This window comes from Meriones unguiculatus, chromosome 12 (assembly GCF_030254825.1).
Source record: "Meriones unguiculatus strain TT.TT164.6M chromosome 12, Bangor_MerUng_6.1, whole genome shotgun sequence".
Classification (NCBI taxonomy): Eukaryota; Metazoa; Chordata; class Mammalia; order Rodentia; family Muridae; genus Meriones; species Meriones unguiculatus.
This window is the reverse complement of record NC_083360.1, coordinates 15711950-15730091: the sequence shown is the minus strand read 5'-3', so window position 1 is coordinate 15730091 and position 18142 is coordinate 15711950. Positions and strand designations below refer to the sequence as shown.

Below are 18142 nucleotides of genomic sequence, written 5' to 3'. Positions count from 1 at the left end.
CTAATAAAAAATATAAGACTCATAGCCAGACTTTGGGCAGAGTGCAGGGAATCTTATGAAAGAAGAGGGAGATAGAAAGCCATGGAGGGGACAGGAGCTTCACAAGGAGAGCAACAGAGCCAAAAAATGTTGGCCAAGGAGTCTTTTCTGAGACTCACACTTCAACCAAGGACCATGCATGGAGATAACCTAGAACCCCTGCACAGATGTAGCCCATGACAGCTCAGTCTCCAAGTGGGTGCCCTAGTAATGGGAACAGTAACTGTCTCTGACATGAACTCATGGGCTGGCTCTTTGATCACCTTCCACTGATGGGGGAGCAGCCTTACCAGGCCACAGAGGAAGACAATGCAGCCAGTCCTGATGAGACCTGATAGGCTAGGGTCAGATGGAAGGGGAGAAGGACATCCCCTATCAGTGGACTGGGGAGGACAAGGGAGGAGATGAGGGAGAGAAGGTGGAATTGGGAGGGGACAAGGAAGGGAGGTACAACTGGAACACAAAGTGAATAAATTGTAATAAATAAAAAATATAAAAATTATGAAAAAAAGTCAATTGAATTCTTCAAAATATTTCTGTTTCCTTTTTTAAGGAATAGACATGAAAGTGTCTGCCTAATTCTCTTATGATGTAGCAAGATGAGAGCAATAAAACAAATCTGAGCAGTACATTACTAGGTAAAGAGTAGAAGCATACTCAAAAAGAATAGTATATTGATTGAGCTTTCCATAAACCCCATCTGACAACATAAATGATGACCTGATTTACAAGATTTATTAAGATGTTATTTACCTAGAAACACCTAGAAATATTAGATACAATGGCATTAAGTAATCAAAGAAATATATTTACCCAGTAACAGCATCTTCGCCACGTTATAGCTCCATTTAGTAAGAATTTTCTTTTGCTCTGCTTTTCAAAAGCTTCACTAATATGTCAGGCTAATTTTCAAAAATTGAAAAAAAAATAAAGCAAAAGCACTACAGCAGTTTATATTATAGTCCAATCCAATGCCTACTAATTAACTTTGCCAAATTATGCCAACCAGATATGCTGCCAGCACACACAGCTTTCAAATTACACTGCACAAGAAAGCACACACTTTGGGAGCAAAGCGCCATTCCAGCACAACTTCTACCATTCTTCCAAGTTATACATTTTTGTTGTTGCTGTTGGAATTACACAAAGCCAAATTCTAGACCATAGACAGCAGAAAGAGCCGAAATCCTTTGGATCTCAGTTTACTCCCTCATGCAGTTTTAACCAGGTACAGAAAAGAGTGGCTGTCAGCCCCCCTCGGCCTTTTCAATGTCCTTGAGTGTGCTCTAAGAAGGCAATTCTGAAATCAGTCTAAAGATGATCTTACTGCACGCGCTCCCCTGGAACTTGCTGCCATAGCTCCTTCTCATCAGAGTGGCCGGATTAAATATTCAAGACCCTGCCATGGTGGTGAATGGCAAGCAATGCAGGGCTCTGACCTTCCCCGGGAAAATCGGTCAGAGAACAAACTTGTGACAACAGTGACAGTGTGTGCTGTAAAGTAAAGCCTTCTCGTGCAGTCTGCACACTACACACTCTCTGCCACATTAGAAGCACTGTTAAATTCCCACCACACAGGGGGTATTAAAAGCCGTTTGAAATGCATTTGTAACTTCATATTCAGGTCTATCTGCAGCTGACCCACTCTCCATGTAAACCTCTCAGCCAACAGCCAACATGAGGGGAGGATTGGGGTGAGCACACTGCTCTTGGAATTGTCTTCCTCCTCTCCTGGGGGTCTCAACTGTTAGTCAGACTTCTACTTTCAAAATGTTTTAGATGAAATGTAACAGTAAGTAAAAAAAAAAAAAAAAATCATGGGGTCTGTGACATAATTTCCCAAGCAGCTCCATGGCTAGAAAATATTATATTAAAGGCATCTGCTTTATCTCTTTGGGCAGGATACACCAGCAAGCAAGTGTCCTGATTTTTTTTTTTGTCCTGAATTTTTTAAACTCATCTTCACACACACACACACACACACACACACGCCAGTGCAGAGGTAGATTTTTTTAATTCCACAGGAAGGATAAGATGAATGCAGCTGAGAAAGATCAAACAATTTGCCCATACTAAATTCAGAATTAAGTATCATATCTCAAATGTGTGTGCTGAGTTTTTTCCTGATCCACAGACCCATGCTTTGAAGAACTGTTGGATATCACCTACTTCTCTGCCTCCTATGAAGCCAGACCCCACAAACCTACAGCATGCAATTATCCTTTTCTGCTGTGGAATCCATCAATACTATAACAGATATTTTTTTAAAATATTTTGTGAACAATTATGCTTGTTGATAATGTTTTTAAATAAAAATTTCCTATTCTGAAATGTCTTTAAAAGATGATCATTTTAAATGTGTCTTAGATACAACTCAAAGGAATTTAGGAAGACATAGTTGAGCAAATTAAGTAAGATTTCTTATAAATTGTGTTAACTTATTTAATACCTATCAGTATTCCATACAGTATTTTTGTGTGTAAATATACCAGGCTACTCTTATCAGGGTGTGACACACCTTTTCAATATACTATAAACTCTGTCTTTAGTAAAGGCGTACTTATCTCCTGAACATTTTGGTACTTTGAAGATTGCCTAAAACTGAGGAGGACAGAAGGATTGTATGTTGTTTCATACTCTGTTGTGTGGGCTTCTCTGCAGATTAGCTCTCTCTCCCAATGTCTTTGTCCTGAGACAGTCTGAACTCTCTCTTAATGTAGCTATTTAACCGCAAATTCAACTCCACAGATGTTTGTTCCAGCTTCCACAGCATAGACCAGTGGCATAAGTAGCTCTGGTTGTACTGGATCTGAAAGCAAGCTTTTCACTTAGAGGTTTGAAAATGTATGCTCACAGGCGCCACTCGGCAATGTAGTTTTCTTCCTTTTATCATTTTTTTTATTCCCAATCTACAAAGAGATAAATTGACTGGGCATTCTCCCTGTTGGACACAGAATAAAGACTATGGATGAAGATCATCTGAGCATCCTGTGGTACACTTCTACCTGCTCTTCCTGACTTGGTTCAAGTTTGTCATGATGTGTAAGCTCTCATTTCCTTGTGAGTAAAGGCAACTGGTAGTTTCTATCCCCAGACATAACCAAACTTCTTCTGAGAGTTAAATGTGGAAATTCTATATACATGTTATTGGAAGGTATCTATTTACAGATGCTTTGTCAAAGTTCTATTGCAGCTTTTATTAGCAGTCACTAATGGAGAAAGCCATTTTTTATAAGCAAATGCTAACCAGAGTGGAGGAAACATCCTAAGTCTCGGGAAAACATGGTAGAATCTTATTGAATATTGCTGAAATTTCATTTAAAAAAATAAAAAACAATGGCATTTCAGTTGACTCGTGGTTTTTTAGAACAGGTAACAGAAATAGATATCTATTGTTATTATTTGTCACATCCCTTAGTATGCTGGCTATTGCTGTGATAAAACAACATAACCATAAGCAACTTGGGGAAGAAAAGGTTTCTTTTGCTTACACATCCACATCACACTCCATCATCAAGGGAAGACAGAACACAGGCATTGGGCAGCAACCTGGAGGCAGAGATTGAAGCAGAAGCCATGGAGGAATGCTGCTTTCTACCTTGCTCCTTGTGACTTGCTCAGCCTGTATGCAACCAAATATTATCTGCCTAGGAATGGAACCATGTAGAGTGGGCTGGGCTTTCCCACATCAGTCATTAAATGTCATCAAGAAAATGTCCCACATGCTTGCCCTTAAGCCAATTTGATGGGGGCATTTTCTCAATAGAGGTAATTGGGAAAAAAAAATCAACCTACACATTATATAAACACTACTTTTAGATTCAGTAGGGGGGTTGACAAAATTATTATATTTTATAGGCTTAATTAAATCTAAAAGATTATAATCCTGAACGACAATGGTGTGTATAAGCATTATGACTAAAGAATCTAGAGATTTCACTCAACTTTGAAGTTGTCAGTGGTCTGAAATTAACTGGGGGCTCTATGACAGATGCCTTGTAGTAGTGGTCTCTACCATATCAGCCTCTTTCTCCTCAGCAAACTGAGATGTAAAATTAATTTGTAGTATAAAACATAGAGCTTAAGGCCTATTTTGACAGTTTTGAGGTACTAGTTCCCTTTGATAATAGTATGAGAATTCTAAACTTTCTCCTGAGATTAGTAGTAATGTTCCTGGTGGTAGGCTGGAGACCATCTGTCTCTCCTGTCCTGGGCGTATGGCTAATTACAGGTGTGTGTCTGTCTGCCAATCTCCCTTGCTCCTTGTACAAGGATTGTCTTATTGGAAAATCCTTATCACAGATGCAGGACATAGGAGGTGAAGGATGGAGAAAAGAGAGGATGGGGGAGATGGAATAGAAAAGGAAGAAACCAAGAGAGACAGAGTGAAATTAGAGGAAGGAGAAAAATCTAGGAAGGATTGAATGAAGAAATGAGAGACATAGGGAAGGGAGAAAGGAAGGACTTCAGAAAAGGACAAGAAGGAACTTAGAGCAGAGAATAAGATCTTGTAGCCTTTGACATGTTGATAAATAGTTTCTGAGAGACAGCTCTTTCACATCTCTCAACTTCCTTACCGACTCAGCACATTCACTCTGAGATAAGGAGAATGCAGCTGAGGATAGTCTGACCTATGGCTTTTAAAGATATCTGTGCAAGTCCTGTATTTTATAGCACCAAGTTTGATATATCAACCTGCTTGTTTCTCTGTTGACAAACTATTCTTTTGTAGGATGGATGAGAGAACAGCATCCTCCTTAGTGAACTGGAACAAAGTCCCCCTATGCCACTTTCATTGCTCTCTGTCTTTAGACCAGGGTACACAATGTGTCTTTAACAGTTCTTCTACAGGATACAGTGTTTTCAATGCAGTTTCAGAAATGTAGGTTGAGATTCTTGGGGCTGCCTTTATGTCAAGCTCAGAAAACAGGAAAATCCTATCTGCTCCAAAAAGAGTGTGGGAGTGCAAATGTCAGGGGTGAGCCACATCACTCACAGAGGCAGCAACTGGAAAAAGTTATCACCTAAAAATTAATTTGCTTTCCTCTTGAAAAGATCTACCATTTTATGATACGCTATTCAATTTTTTTTTTCTTTTTGCTTCTGGTAATATAATTGCAAAAAGAAGAAAAAAAAAACCTTCACTTCCCTCTTACATTATTCATCCAAACATTCATTCAAACATTTATTAAAGGAACTGTCGAATCAGGTTACTTTGATCGAATTTCTCTGATATCTTTACAATCAGCATTAAAGTTATTGGAGGTCTAGCTAACTAGAGGAACGAGAAGCAATTACTGTAAAACATTTATTGATATGGCCGTGAGGAAAATATTTTTTTTTCAAATGAGCTCTATTTTATAGGTAGCATTAAGGCTGATGATAAGCTTTGTTTTTATTTTAGTATGTGTTTATCTAACCTGTATTAGTGTTTGTGCTTATATAGACCACATGCATACTTGGTCCCTACAGAGTTCAGAAAAGCAAGTCAGACCCTCTGCAACAGACTTACAAATGACTGTGAGCCGTGAAATGGCTACTGATAAATGAACTCATGCCCTCTGAAAGGCATGAGTGTGCTTAAGCACTAAGCCATCCCTCCAGACCCAACAAAATATTCTTGATTAGATATGATGGTCAGACAGCTGTGTAGGGTACCACTGTTAATTAACAAGCCAATGCTTGTGAACCGACTCCTAGGTTGTTTAGCCTGTGATGTCATCAGGTGCAGAGGTCAGGTTCAGCTGTGCACCAGATGCAAAAGGACCAACCAGGCACCTTTTCTCCCTCAGCACTTTCTGTGCTTTGATGTCTCTGTTCTTTCCTTCTTTCTAACTTTTTCTCTCGGGGGAAACAGGGGGGAAGGGAGGAACCATGCTTCTCTTTATTTTCTTCTATGCTCCCCTATTCTCTCCCCCACAAGTTTAATCTATCAAGAGTATGTTTCAGTACATGTATGATACAAATCTAATACCCTTTTGTTTTTTATTAAAAAGATGAGAACTTTTAGTTCTACAAATCCCCAACAGAAAAAGGCTGAGCTTCTGTGTTCTGCATCCAATGAATCTAACCCATTCAGATCTCTTTAAGTCTAAAATTGGTCCTGACTCCTTTATACCATGCTAAAATGACTTTGTTGATGAAAGCCTGGGGTTATGACCAGATATTCTTTTCTCCAAATTATGACAGTTGTTCCTCCTCTTGGGATGACTGTTCAGAGTCAGTATGGCTCCATGAATATGTTTTAATAGATGACTTTGAATTAAACCTAAATAGAGGGAGTGAAGCAAGTTCCGTATCAAGGCAGTTTGTCTACTGTTCATGGGAGGTTAATCCATAGCCCAGGTTGTGTTCTTCTATCTGACGTACTTCAGGATTCTAGTCTCCTATCCTGTACTCCTAACTGCCACAGCCTAGGGTAACTCAATAGAAATACTAGTTTTGGCCAGATAATTTCTGTTTAGGGTTACTGCTCTAAGTAGTCAGAGATATAATAAGATTCCTGACCTCTGTCAGCTAAGTTACAATACATAAACCTGTTGCAGACAAACACATTGCCCTGGGGAAAATGTTTCATTTAGTAGAGAAGCATCATGAATTTAAAAGATAAAATTGCTGTGGTCTGTCTTCCAGCCTCACTTAGTCACCAGCCTCACTTCCAGCCTCAGCTTAGCTTTTACACATAGTTTTGGCAATACTGACAGCATAATTAGTATATCTTAACCACATTGGTTCCTTAGAATATGTAGAATTGTAAAGTTAAATTAAATATGTAAATATGCTAAAATAAAAATATTAACCTGACCAATAGAATAGATGAGCCATTGTTTAGGTAAGAATTAGGATAGGCCAAGACCTACAATACTATACTCTGCCAATATAAATCCCACCTTAAAATTCATAGAAGGGGGAGCAGCCTTACCAGGACACAGAGGAAGACAATGCAGCCACTCCTGATGATACCTGATAGACTAGGATCAGAGGAAGGAAAGGAAGACCTCTCCTATCAGTGGACTTGGGGAGGGGCATGTGTGGAGAAGGGGGAGGGAGGGAGGGATTGAGAGGAGAGGAGGAAGGGAGCTCTACAGGAGGGATACAAAGTGAATAAAGTGTAATTAATAAAAATTTTTAAAAAATCATAGTCACCTCTGCCTAAGTAAAAACACGATCATGATGCAAAGACACAAGAAATAATAGTTCATCATTTCACATGTTGCTTATTCTCTTTCAAGAAATGAACACTTTACAGCATTTTTGGGTTAGCTCATGTACTGAGATTTTGACTCCAGGTTTTATTTTTATTTATTTATTTTTTTTGTGTCAATACTCGGTCTCTGTCCACTGAAATCCTGCTTCATTCTTACTGAGTAGAGCCTTTAACTGCCTGAGTCCCACTAGAAATTATGGCCCCTAATCCCTGTCAATGATTGTAGACTTTCTCTCTTGTCAAAATTCATCACCTGCTGACACATAGGACCCCTCTGTAGGCTCAGTTCACTAGCCATAGGGTACAGTCTTGATTCTCTGCTGAATCAAATGTTATCATGAAATGATGGACTTTCTTAGAACATAAAGAAGTCATTCTAACAGTGAGTCAAAAGGGAAAATGAGGTAAATGGTCTGAGAAATACCCAACCTCGTAGCTTCTGAGACTATTATGACAGCTGTTCTCCAAATGTCTGAGTCTTCAATAGAGGGGTATGTACACAGTAAGAAGAAAGAAAATACTAAGAATAGAAATTGTTTCAACAACTCTGTATTATGTAGAACTTCCAGCACCTAAAGAGATGAGCTTGAATTATCTAAAAAGTATACTTATTTAGAATACATATTTCTGGGCTGGAGAGATGGCTCAGCCATTAAAGACTAGCCTCACAACCATAAATACAAAATACATATTTTATGAATAAAATATTTATCATTCTATTTATATCTATACCTATTCTGATTGAATCATATAGAACCGCTATTTTATGAGGAAATGATGACTACTGTACAATTCACCGAAATAATACTAAATTCTTAACAGAGGAAACCATGATACACACTCCCAATTCCTCCTTCCAAAGTAAACACATTAAAAATGATGTAAAATATTTCATTTCTAGTTTACTCATTTATAAATGCTATTTCATGAATAGTCTTGTGATCATGGTAAGCTAAGAACATGGCATTTAACTGATGAACATGCGTGGCATGAGGTATCTATCATTTCATAAGACAAAACTACAGCCAGTGAATGAATAAGAAAATTAAGTTATGAATTTAATAAATAAATCTCTTTCTAAAAGCCCTTGCTGAATCCTAATTCAGAATATCTACTCTTCCAACATTAGTTCACTCTTGCTTCAGATCCAGTGATTGTCTCTCTCAGCTTTCTAATTGCTTACAGGATAACCAAACATGCACATGATGTTTGTCATCTTGACAAAACTCAGCAGCAAGTTCACAAGCAAGACAGTCCAGAGACTCACATTAGACTTAAGGACACAACTGCCACTTTAACTAATGATCTTCAAAGAAAGAACCTTCTCAGCAGTGATACCACTAGAGTTGTTAATCATTGGTGGTGAGAATACTAGAAATCACTGGGATACAAGATGCAATGCACAGATGTAATTTAAGAGTGCAAGCCAAGAAGTTAAAGGAGACAGAGGGAGACCTAATTATATTAAGCACCCAGGAATCCTGGAACAAACTCAATTGATCACAGAAGCACATAAAGAAATATAAAGGAATCAATTTAAATTTATTATGTGCCTGCTGCTAGTTCAGCTGTTGCTAACAGACGCTCCACGGAGAACCTGTGGAGAGAAAAACATTCTGATACTTTCTCCTGGTATGAACCTGGGGAGATAGTGTTATCAAAAAACCTAAATGGGAATATATGGTAGATCAGAGCTAAGTTTTGTTTTAGTTCGATGATGCTCAATCTAGGAAGAGTTCGATAAAGTTATTGAGCACATTTATTAATGCCAATATCCTGTGTACATTAGAATCTATGTTTAGGTGTGGTAGAGGCCTCTGTTTGACCTTCCGCTTATCAACAGTAAAGAGACGGAACCTGTGTCATACAATAGAAAAGGCATCACAAGGGAAAATGGTACTTAATATCTGTCTACATCCTTTAGCACCAGTTTATTCACCAGCTAGTGCTGGGTGAGCAGTAACACATTATCTTTGAGGCTCCGTTTAAGCCAGTATCGTCTTCTGTGCTCTGGAAGTGTACATGAGGACGGCTGCACTTAAACCACATAAAAGATTTTCCATACTGAGTGGAGTTCTCCAATCTCCCCAGGTAAAAATATTTGGGGAAAAAAATCAATATCCAAGTGGGTTCTCTAGTAAGGGGAACAGGGGCTGTCTCTGGCATGAACTCAGTGGCTGGCTCTCTGGTCACCTCCCCTTGGGTGGGAGGAGCAGCCTTGACAGGCCACAGAAGAAGACAATGAAGCCACTCCTGATGAGACCTGATATGCTAGGGTCAGATAGAAGGGGAGAAGGACCTCTTGTACCAGTGGACTAAGGGAGGGGCATGGAGGGAGAAGAGGGAGAGAGGGTAGGGTTGGCGGAGATGAGAGAGCAGGTCATAGCCAGGATATAAATTCAATAATTTGTAATAATAATAATAATAATAATAATAATAATAATAATAATAATGAAAAGAAAAAAAACAAGCCATAAACAAAAAAGAGAATATTCAAAGTTTCAAGACAATTGGAACCTTGTAGCATACAGTCATTAAGCAAAATTTCGAATTTGACTTTGTTTTTCTGATTTTCACATATAAATGCTGGAAATTTCTTTGTATGTTTTACTGTAAGTGTGGGGAACAGATCTGTGATTACCATACTGTTCTCAGGTTTGAATCATTGTGTGGATGCCTGAAAGCAGCTAGTATCACTACTGTTTGGATTCAGAATCTGACTGAGCTGTCCAGTGAACGAATGCCAGTGTTCCTGTACACAGTTCTTTTTTGAGATTATCTAATTTTAAGCCCCAACTCTGCCTTTATGGGCTACGTGACTCCAGCCCAGTTATTTGGCTTTCATACATCAAAAGATAACGATTGCCTATTTCTGCTGTGGGAAAGTAATAATAATTTATAGTTACTTGTGTTTGCCTAGTTCCCCAAATTCTACTATTCAAAATTAAAAATTGTAAGAAGCTGTTAACTTTTGAGTGCCAAGGAATAAACCAAAATAGAGACTTTGATCCAGCCACCATCTTTACTGCAGTATTTCAGAAGCTAAATGTCATCTAGAATCTTAATCTTTGAGCAGTTAAGAGTCAAGCTCCTCATCAACAGACTTGGGGCAGCTTACAAAAGGCCCCCAACCTCTAACACCTTTCCTTCTCATCACCACTTTCGGCTCTTGCCCTCAAATTTCACCTCAATACATCTGCTAATATTTTTGCTGATATACCAACAAAGCGCAGCTGTAAACTCAGCGATTATTATTCACGTAGTCTACATGATTCATTCCTTCTTCCATAATAACAAAGTAATATAAAGTCGCCTTCATGACCACATTAAAGTTAATTTCCTCCAAATGACAAGCCATATTCATAAGGCATGACTCTGCATGTCCTGGTACTTATCTCTGAAGAGGTTTATATACAAGGCTTATATGTGTTATTTATGAGTATATTTTACTGGTGTAAAAAGAGATACATTCTTTTCCTTCAAAGGTATCCATTTTCTGGTTTTCACTAAAAACTTAGACTCCTTAAGAACATAAATGTCATATTCAATCAAATTGCTAATCCATTGAGCTCATTATTCTACCCTTCACCAGCATAAATGATCTATTTTATGAAAAACCATTCATTTATTCAGTCTACCGATAGGTGATGAATAAAGGTATAAAAATGACTTTATAGTTCAGCATTTTAAACCCTCATAATCCCAACTAGGGAGAGAGCAAATGAGGTGAGCAAGAAGTGGGGAAGGAAAAATATGTTCAGGGTAGGCATGACTAAAACGAGTTTGTGATAAAACTGAGAAAATGGGTATTTTTTTTTTTTTTTTGCCAGCAGCTAGGAAAAAAAAATAAGTTCTTAACACAGAATAAACAGCTCCTGAACAGACACATGGATGAGCCTGGAGAAGGATGGAAACTAAAAGGCAGGTGCTCTTTCCCAGGCCAAAATCATTTTTTATTTTTAGTTAGCATAAGCAGATTTACTTCCAACACAATTTAGACAACCACTAGGATTTCCAGTTGAGAATAGAGAAATCACAAGTCAATTCAAATAATCAAAGCAAATTTGGCAAGGTCTCATGGTTGCTACTGTGCTGTTTCCCCAGCTATAGTGAGAATCATCAGACATCTGTCTCTCTTGCCAGTTTCTATGCACGCTGGCCTGATGTGCTCTGTGAAGTCTTGCTGAATTGTGCTCTCATGACCACTTTACTGTGCATATTTACATTTGATAATAGGTTTACATCCTATGTTAATATATTTGTGCTACTTTATGATTAACAATAACTCTAATGATTATGTATCTCATGCTATAAAGGAAAAGCCACAGCTATCCATGGAAGTACATGTCAGCAATAACAGTACCCTGGAGGCAAAGGAAGAAGAGACATGCATTTGAGGCCAACCTATCTTCATAACCTAGCTTTCATTCTCTCTCAAAAAAAATGGGCAAGAAAAGAGAGAGAGAGAACATGGGTTAAAAAAAGATTCTCAGTGTTCTTTGGCATCATGAAGAAGGTCAGTGTCTTTAGACCGAAAAACAGATGTGTATAGAATTCTAACTGTCAGGCTGTCTATGCAGATACTTAGAAATACAGCAGACCTAGATTTCTATACAATAAAACTGAAGAGTACAGAAGGACCGAACGGGCTGTTTGTTGCTGCTTTAGACCTTGTTCTATTTAAGTAAAACTTGATTTTACTCAAACTATGCATTTCTTAGTTCTTCAAACATCTTGGCACAGAATTCACTTTAAAAAAAATTAATATGTGCTGCTGAAATTTACCAAGATCTGAAACTTTCCTCTGAACAGACAGGGCGTCCAGGACCCAAATTGGAGAAATGCTAGAGCAGACACTGTTGTGGTACACTCTCCACTTTTCTATCTACTACATTTGTTTTTCTTAGTTAGACTTTAGACTTAGTTAGACTTTCTTAGCTAGACTAGTTAACTCTGTATCCCAGCTGTATCCCGCTCCCTCATTCCCTCCCAGACCCTCCCTCCCTCCCTCCCTCATCTCCTCCCTGCTCCTTTCCAAGTTCACTGACTGGGGAGGACCTCCTCCCCTTTCATCTGACCCTGTTTGATCAGGTATCTTCAGGACTGGCTGCCATGTCCTCCTCTGTGGCCTAGCAGCACTGCTCCTTCCTTGGGGTGTGGGGATGTCAAAGAGCCAGCCCTTGAGTTAGTGTCAGAAATAGTCCCTGTTCCCATTACTAGAGAAAAACAATTGGTTACTGAGCTACCATGGGCTACATCCGAGCAGAGGTTCTAGGTTATACCCATACATGGTCCTTGGTGTAATAGTCTCAGAAAAGACCCTTGAGCCCAGATATATTTGGTCCTTGTGGAGCTCCAATCCTTTCCATGCCATACTAACTCCCTTTATGCCGAAGGTTTGGTTATGAGTCTTAGTATCTGTTTTGAAACATTGCTAGGTAGAGTCTTTCAGATGCCTTCTGTGGTAGACTCCTGTAATACGTCCAATGCACATCCCATTTGTCTTTCTAAGTGAGGATTGATCATCATACTCTGGTTTCTCTTCAAATCGTATACATCTTTGGCCTTTTACTATCACATTTTTACACTGTAGCTGCAACCAAGAACTTCTGTGACCAAGACATTTCCTAGATGTGTTTATGATTTCACTCTGCCTTGTCCTGACACCAACTGTGGTTGTATTATTTCATTTCTCATAAACATTATACTAGTTCATTCTCAGTATGTCCAGCATCCTGTTATTTTAAAGAAGGAGAAACAGAAAAGAAGAAAAGAGAGAAAACGAAAAGAAAAATAGCAGAAAGTCATCTTTACAAGGCATCTCTCTGTTATGTTTTCATACATGATTGGCATCTCAAACATCTTATCCTGCTTCACCTCTCAGGGTTTGGGTCTCACTCAGTTTGGCGTCCAGCATACAGAACAAACCACCATGCAAATGGATAGCAAGCATTTGTTGAATAAATTATTAAATCAACGTTATCATTTTTGTAAACAACATAGGTTTTCTATAGAATTTGCCAGAAAATAACTCAGACCTTCCCTTGGAATTAGCTGTATAGAAAGAATCAGGAAAAATAAAGAACAAGATATTAAATCACAGTATGGTAATTTGCTACACCTTCAAATAATTTACTCAAATTGGGTGCATTCATTTCACAAAAGATGATCAATCCTCACTTAGAAAGACAAATGGGATGGAGACTGGATGGAGAAAACAAGTAACCAGACAGGATCCTACCGCAAAGGGCCCCTGAAAGACTCTAACTAGCAGTGTTTTCAAAGCAGAAACTAAGACTCATAACCAAACCTTTGGCAGAGTGCAGGGAATCATATGAAAGAAGGGGAGTTTGTATGACGTGGAAAGGATAGGAGCTCCACAAGGACCAAATATATCTGGGCACAGGGGTCTTTTCTACATTTGTTTTTAACAAGTTATTTTAGTCCATAGACAGGTAAATTAGAAGTGAGACCTTGTAGATGTATAAGCCAGTATTTGTGCATTGTTTATCTCCAGCAATGCATAACTAACCTCCAGTGCGGTAAAGAAGAAATATAGAAATTAGCATGCCAATGCAGTGGGGATTTCTTGGCGAATGGAGAGTTTGAAGGTTTAAAGTTTACAAAACAATGAACTCGTAATATGTGTGGAATAGAAAATCTGGTTTCTGTAGGCAAGATGTCCTGCACATAGGCATGATATAACTGCATTTAGGAATGCAGATATGTAAATTGTTGACCATTTGCATAATCTACCATCTAAGTCAAAGGCTCTCTTCCCAATCTAATAGGCTGAAAAAAATATGAGACATTAACAAAGTAAATTTCTGGAACTTCATTTGGTTGTAGCATTTTGCATACAAATGACTTTGATTTGTGAACAAAATACTATTTTGAGTTTATTTTTAAGTCTTTTCCTTCGTTGTTAGATTGTTGAGTTTTCAACAGGCCATGATTTTACTTTAGTCTCTTAGAAAGTAGTCTAATAATATGTTCAGACATTTTTATTTATGTATCTTATAGGAAAAAAGGTAAGGCAATCGTGTAATTTGCATAGGATACTCAGCAAGTAGAGAAAGAGAATCTCTTGTGGATTGGAGGAAAAGCTCCATGGACATCTTGAATGAGCATAGAACTTCCATGAATGATCATAAACAATCAATCAAGGCTTTGAGTATCTGGAATCTATGCATCTCTATCTCTTTGATCATATATACCTGAACAGATTAGTACAGAGCCTTGAAAATATAAGATGTCTAGGAAATAGTTCCTGAGAGTCAATGAGATAGAAAGAGAAAGACAACCAGAGTTTGTACCCTAATTTCCCAATTTGTTATTTAGTAACACACAGACATATCCATCATAAGGCTGCCTCAGTATCCATATCATCTACACAACCAATAAGGATCATGAAAAGCTTCCAATAATATCAACTATTGCACATATGCTTGATCTTAACATGTATGAACAATGACCTGATATATATTTTTAAAGTGTGGCTGAGTTGTGACTAAAATAAGGTCCTGTATGTGAGAGCATTCCTTCTTGTGCTGCCATAACAGAAGATCTTTAAGGTCCTAACACTGATGTTTACTGTATCTTTGAACTTCTAGAGCTCTAGAAAAACAACACTTCATCCCTTCCTTCTGTTCACTATGCTTTGGGTTTCTGGACTGATGATTTTTCCCCCAGTGTTATCTTTTGAGCTTCCTCTCCTCTCCTTATTCCTTTCCTGGGGTTGATTTATTAAACATTTCAGTTGCATGAAAGTTCCTGTGAGATGTCAAAATATTTAAGCTCTGTATTTACTCTGCTTGACTTGGTCTTTAAACGCAGTCAAACATGTTTACTGCTTGACAACTACTTCTATCTTGTGGTTCCTAATATTATTGTTAAAGAATTGCAGGCCCCTTCTGAACCAATAATTCTTCATCAAAACACAAAACCAGGAAGTCAGACTTTTTGGTAAATATTCCAAAACTACACATCTATAAAAAGAAAAGGCTCAACAGCCCCTTGTTCGCCCCCTCCCCAGATTTCCTGTCACAACACTCACACCATTTATGAATAATAATCCAGTAAAAAGACAAGAAAAGAACCAGCTACAAAGAGAGAAAAGGGAAACCTGGCATCTACAGTGTATCACTCAAGGAGACAAGGGACATTCAAAGACACAACTGCCCTCTTTGACAGGCCTCATCTGGGAAAGTGAACATCCAACTCCTTGACCCTATACCAGACATGCTGATTGTCACTTCAGAACAATCCAGTGATCTTTGCATTAATACATCCCAAACAAAAACTTAATCAGGCTCTATCTCATCTCTCTGTAAGTAAATGTAGAGGATGCCCAAACAACCTTTCTTGCAACATTTAAACTTGAATCTATTCAACAGTCAGTACATTCCAACCATGACTATCTTTTTAGAAGCTGCTGTAGATTTCAGTTACTGTCACATGAGTCAGGCAAATAATAAATCAGAGAATCTTGGCTTGCTAATTGACATATTTATGAAGGACTTCCTGCATTAAAAGGAAAATGTTACTTTAAAAAGAAGCAAATAAATTCTGGTGTTTGTTTTTTGTTTTTGCTTTTTTTTAAAGAATATAGTGGAAAGCAATCTTTCATTGCTATAATGCTTTGACACTATGCATTTTTTTTCTTTATCTATAACAAATAAATGCTATGTAGGTTAAAAGAATACATATGGAAATTGCTCCTAAACTCATTTGCATAAGACCTGCAAGCTATAGAGTAGAAAGTCTATGGAAACAATGGTATGCTTCATAACTTCATTAATTTTGATGCTTTGCTCCAAAACAGCAGGGCACCAGGGTTAGTATCAGCCTGGGGATATTTACTTCTCCCTTTAGAGTCCTCATGGCTACGTGGGTAAACCGCTGAAATGACTTAGTTCTGGAGAAGCAATGAAGCTGTTCTCATCAGAGCTAGCTTTAAATCCTCTGAAAGAATAATGTCTTCTGCTTACTAATAAACTGCATTTCAAGCAGCTACAAAATGCAGCATATGAAGCACTATATGTGGAAGTGTCTAGGCATAAAGATGAGTCTGGGCTAGCAGAGGAGAGAGTGAGTGATACTATTCCCAGACTGGGGAAGAGCCTGGTGCTCAAGTTGGGAGAATCATCTGGAGACCCAGAACTGACTCAGACAGAAGCAAGGAACATATTTGAATCCTCATAAGAAATGCTGAAATCTAGTGTCAATGTTAGATATTTGTTTCTGAGACATGTTTGTTAAGGTCTTAAAATTAGATTCTGTGGAGTTACGGGTGAGCCAGCCCCGGAGCATAAGGATGAGAGAGCTGGCCCTGCCACTTGTCTCCTGTGCATAACCTCCTCCTGCCTCCTGCTGCAAGTGGAAAACCTGACCCTGGACTCATGAGGGTAGGAGAGATGTCCCTGATCTCAGGAGAGCAGGCCCTGCACCTCACCTACCTCCTCAAATATTTGTTTTATGAGGAATTTTGCTGATCACCAGTATTATATGGAAGTATCCTCAGTGCCTAACATAAACCTAGGCAGCACGCTAGAACTGACCCTGGTATCAGGGGCACTGGCAAGCTGGCACCAAGGGCATGGTCATGGGAGAACTGGCCATACTACTTCTCTGCTATGCAGTAAATGGGCACAGCTCTTGCCCTTGCTACCTACAGCAGGCTGGAAAGATGGCTCCAAGGGGTTATGAGAATATAGGAGCTGTCCCTGCTCCTCACCTCCTGAAGCATTTGGGAGAGCAGGCCCTGCACTTCACCTGGCCAGCACAGTAGAGTTGCTCCTGATGACATGGGCTTGGATGAGCCAGCCCTAAGGACATGAGAGTGGAACACCTGGCTCTGCCCCTTGATGGCAGCAGCATTGCTTGGGCCAGCCTGGTCAGGGCAGGAGAGTTTGCCCCAATGGAGTGGATGAGGGAGAGCTGGTGGGCTGGCCAGCTCAGATATTCTCAGGCCAAGATACAGGGCTTTAAACTTGCCCACCCCAACACCTATCCCATTAATGAATGGCTGGAGTGCATGAATGGACTGGTACTACAGATCAAAAACTACAGGATCCCCATGACACAGACTGCAACAGGATATCTGAGAGGGGTCTCAGTGAAGTTCCAATATTGATAGAATAGCAGAAGCAAGAGGTCTGGTACCAACTAGACCAATGACTCATTGCATTAACATTTGCAAGGAAAGAAGTGTGGACAAAAAGGTCTATTGTAAGACACACTGTGACACACTGCAGCTTCCAGGATGATATTTTTTTTTTTCTCTGTTGGGGGGCGGGAGGAGAATGCAAAGGTGGAAGGCAGGTATGAGGAAAAGAGGCAATCAATGGGATTAGGATGAAAAAGTTAATAAAAATATTAAACAAGTAAAAATTAGGTTTTGTTTGCTTGATGTGATACCCAAAATTCCCTACTCCTTAGTAAGCAAACCGATCACCATGCTGCACCAACACTGGTTGTTTAATTGAGTTTCCCACCTCAAAGTATGTGTTTTCTGAGGGATTATCCTGATCAGCAGCATTAATATGGAGGATTCCCTAGTTCTTAACATAAGCCAGTAAGCAACACCTCATCTTCTATACTGGATATCCTAATATTTGATACAAATAGGTAAGCAACACTGATTCCTTTTATCAGCCAATCAAATATGATATGTATCAACCACACAAGAAAATATTGATAATAATTTCTAACGTCTTTTCTTGGATATTCAAGAAGATCCATTCTATTAGTATTGAAAATTGAAATCTAATTTCTCCCAATTATATGCTCAAACTATGTAGGAAATGATAGCTTTCAGCCCACTTGAGACCTTTCCCTCTGTCTACACTTCAAGATAAGAGCACTTTGTAAAATCAGACAATTTCTGAATGCTTT

General features: G+C 38.8%; 1 protein-coding gene and 1 long non-coding RNA gene across 4 annotated transcripts in view; one reads left to right on the top strand and one right to left on the bottom strand.

Moving 5' to 3' along the window:
- The window catches only part of Kcnip4 (potassium voltage-gated channel interacting protein 4), a 1134333-nt gene that overhangs the window by 903516 nt on the left and 212675 nt on the right, over positions 1-18142 (bottom strand). The window lies entirely within an intron of this gene.
- Positions 1-18142, top strand: part of LOC132646790 (uncharacterized) — a 61967-nt gene that overhangs the window by 9470 nt on the left and 34355 nt on the right. The window contains exon 3 of one of the 2 annotated variants that reach the window (XR_009585044.1): positions 2174-2296. The exons of the other annotated variant lie outside the window; for it this stretch is intronic. This is a non-coding gene — a long non-coding RNA (uncharacterized LOC132646790). Of the gene's footprint in view, positions 1-2173; positions 2297-18142 lie in introns of those variants that run through there. 2 annotated transcript variants of the gene reach the window in all.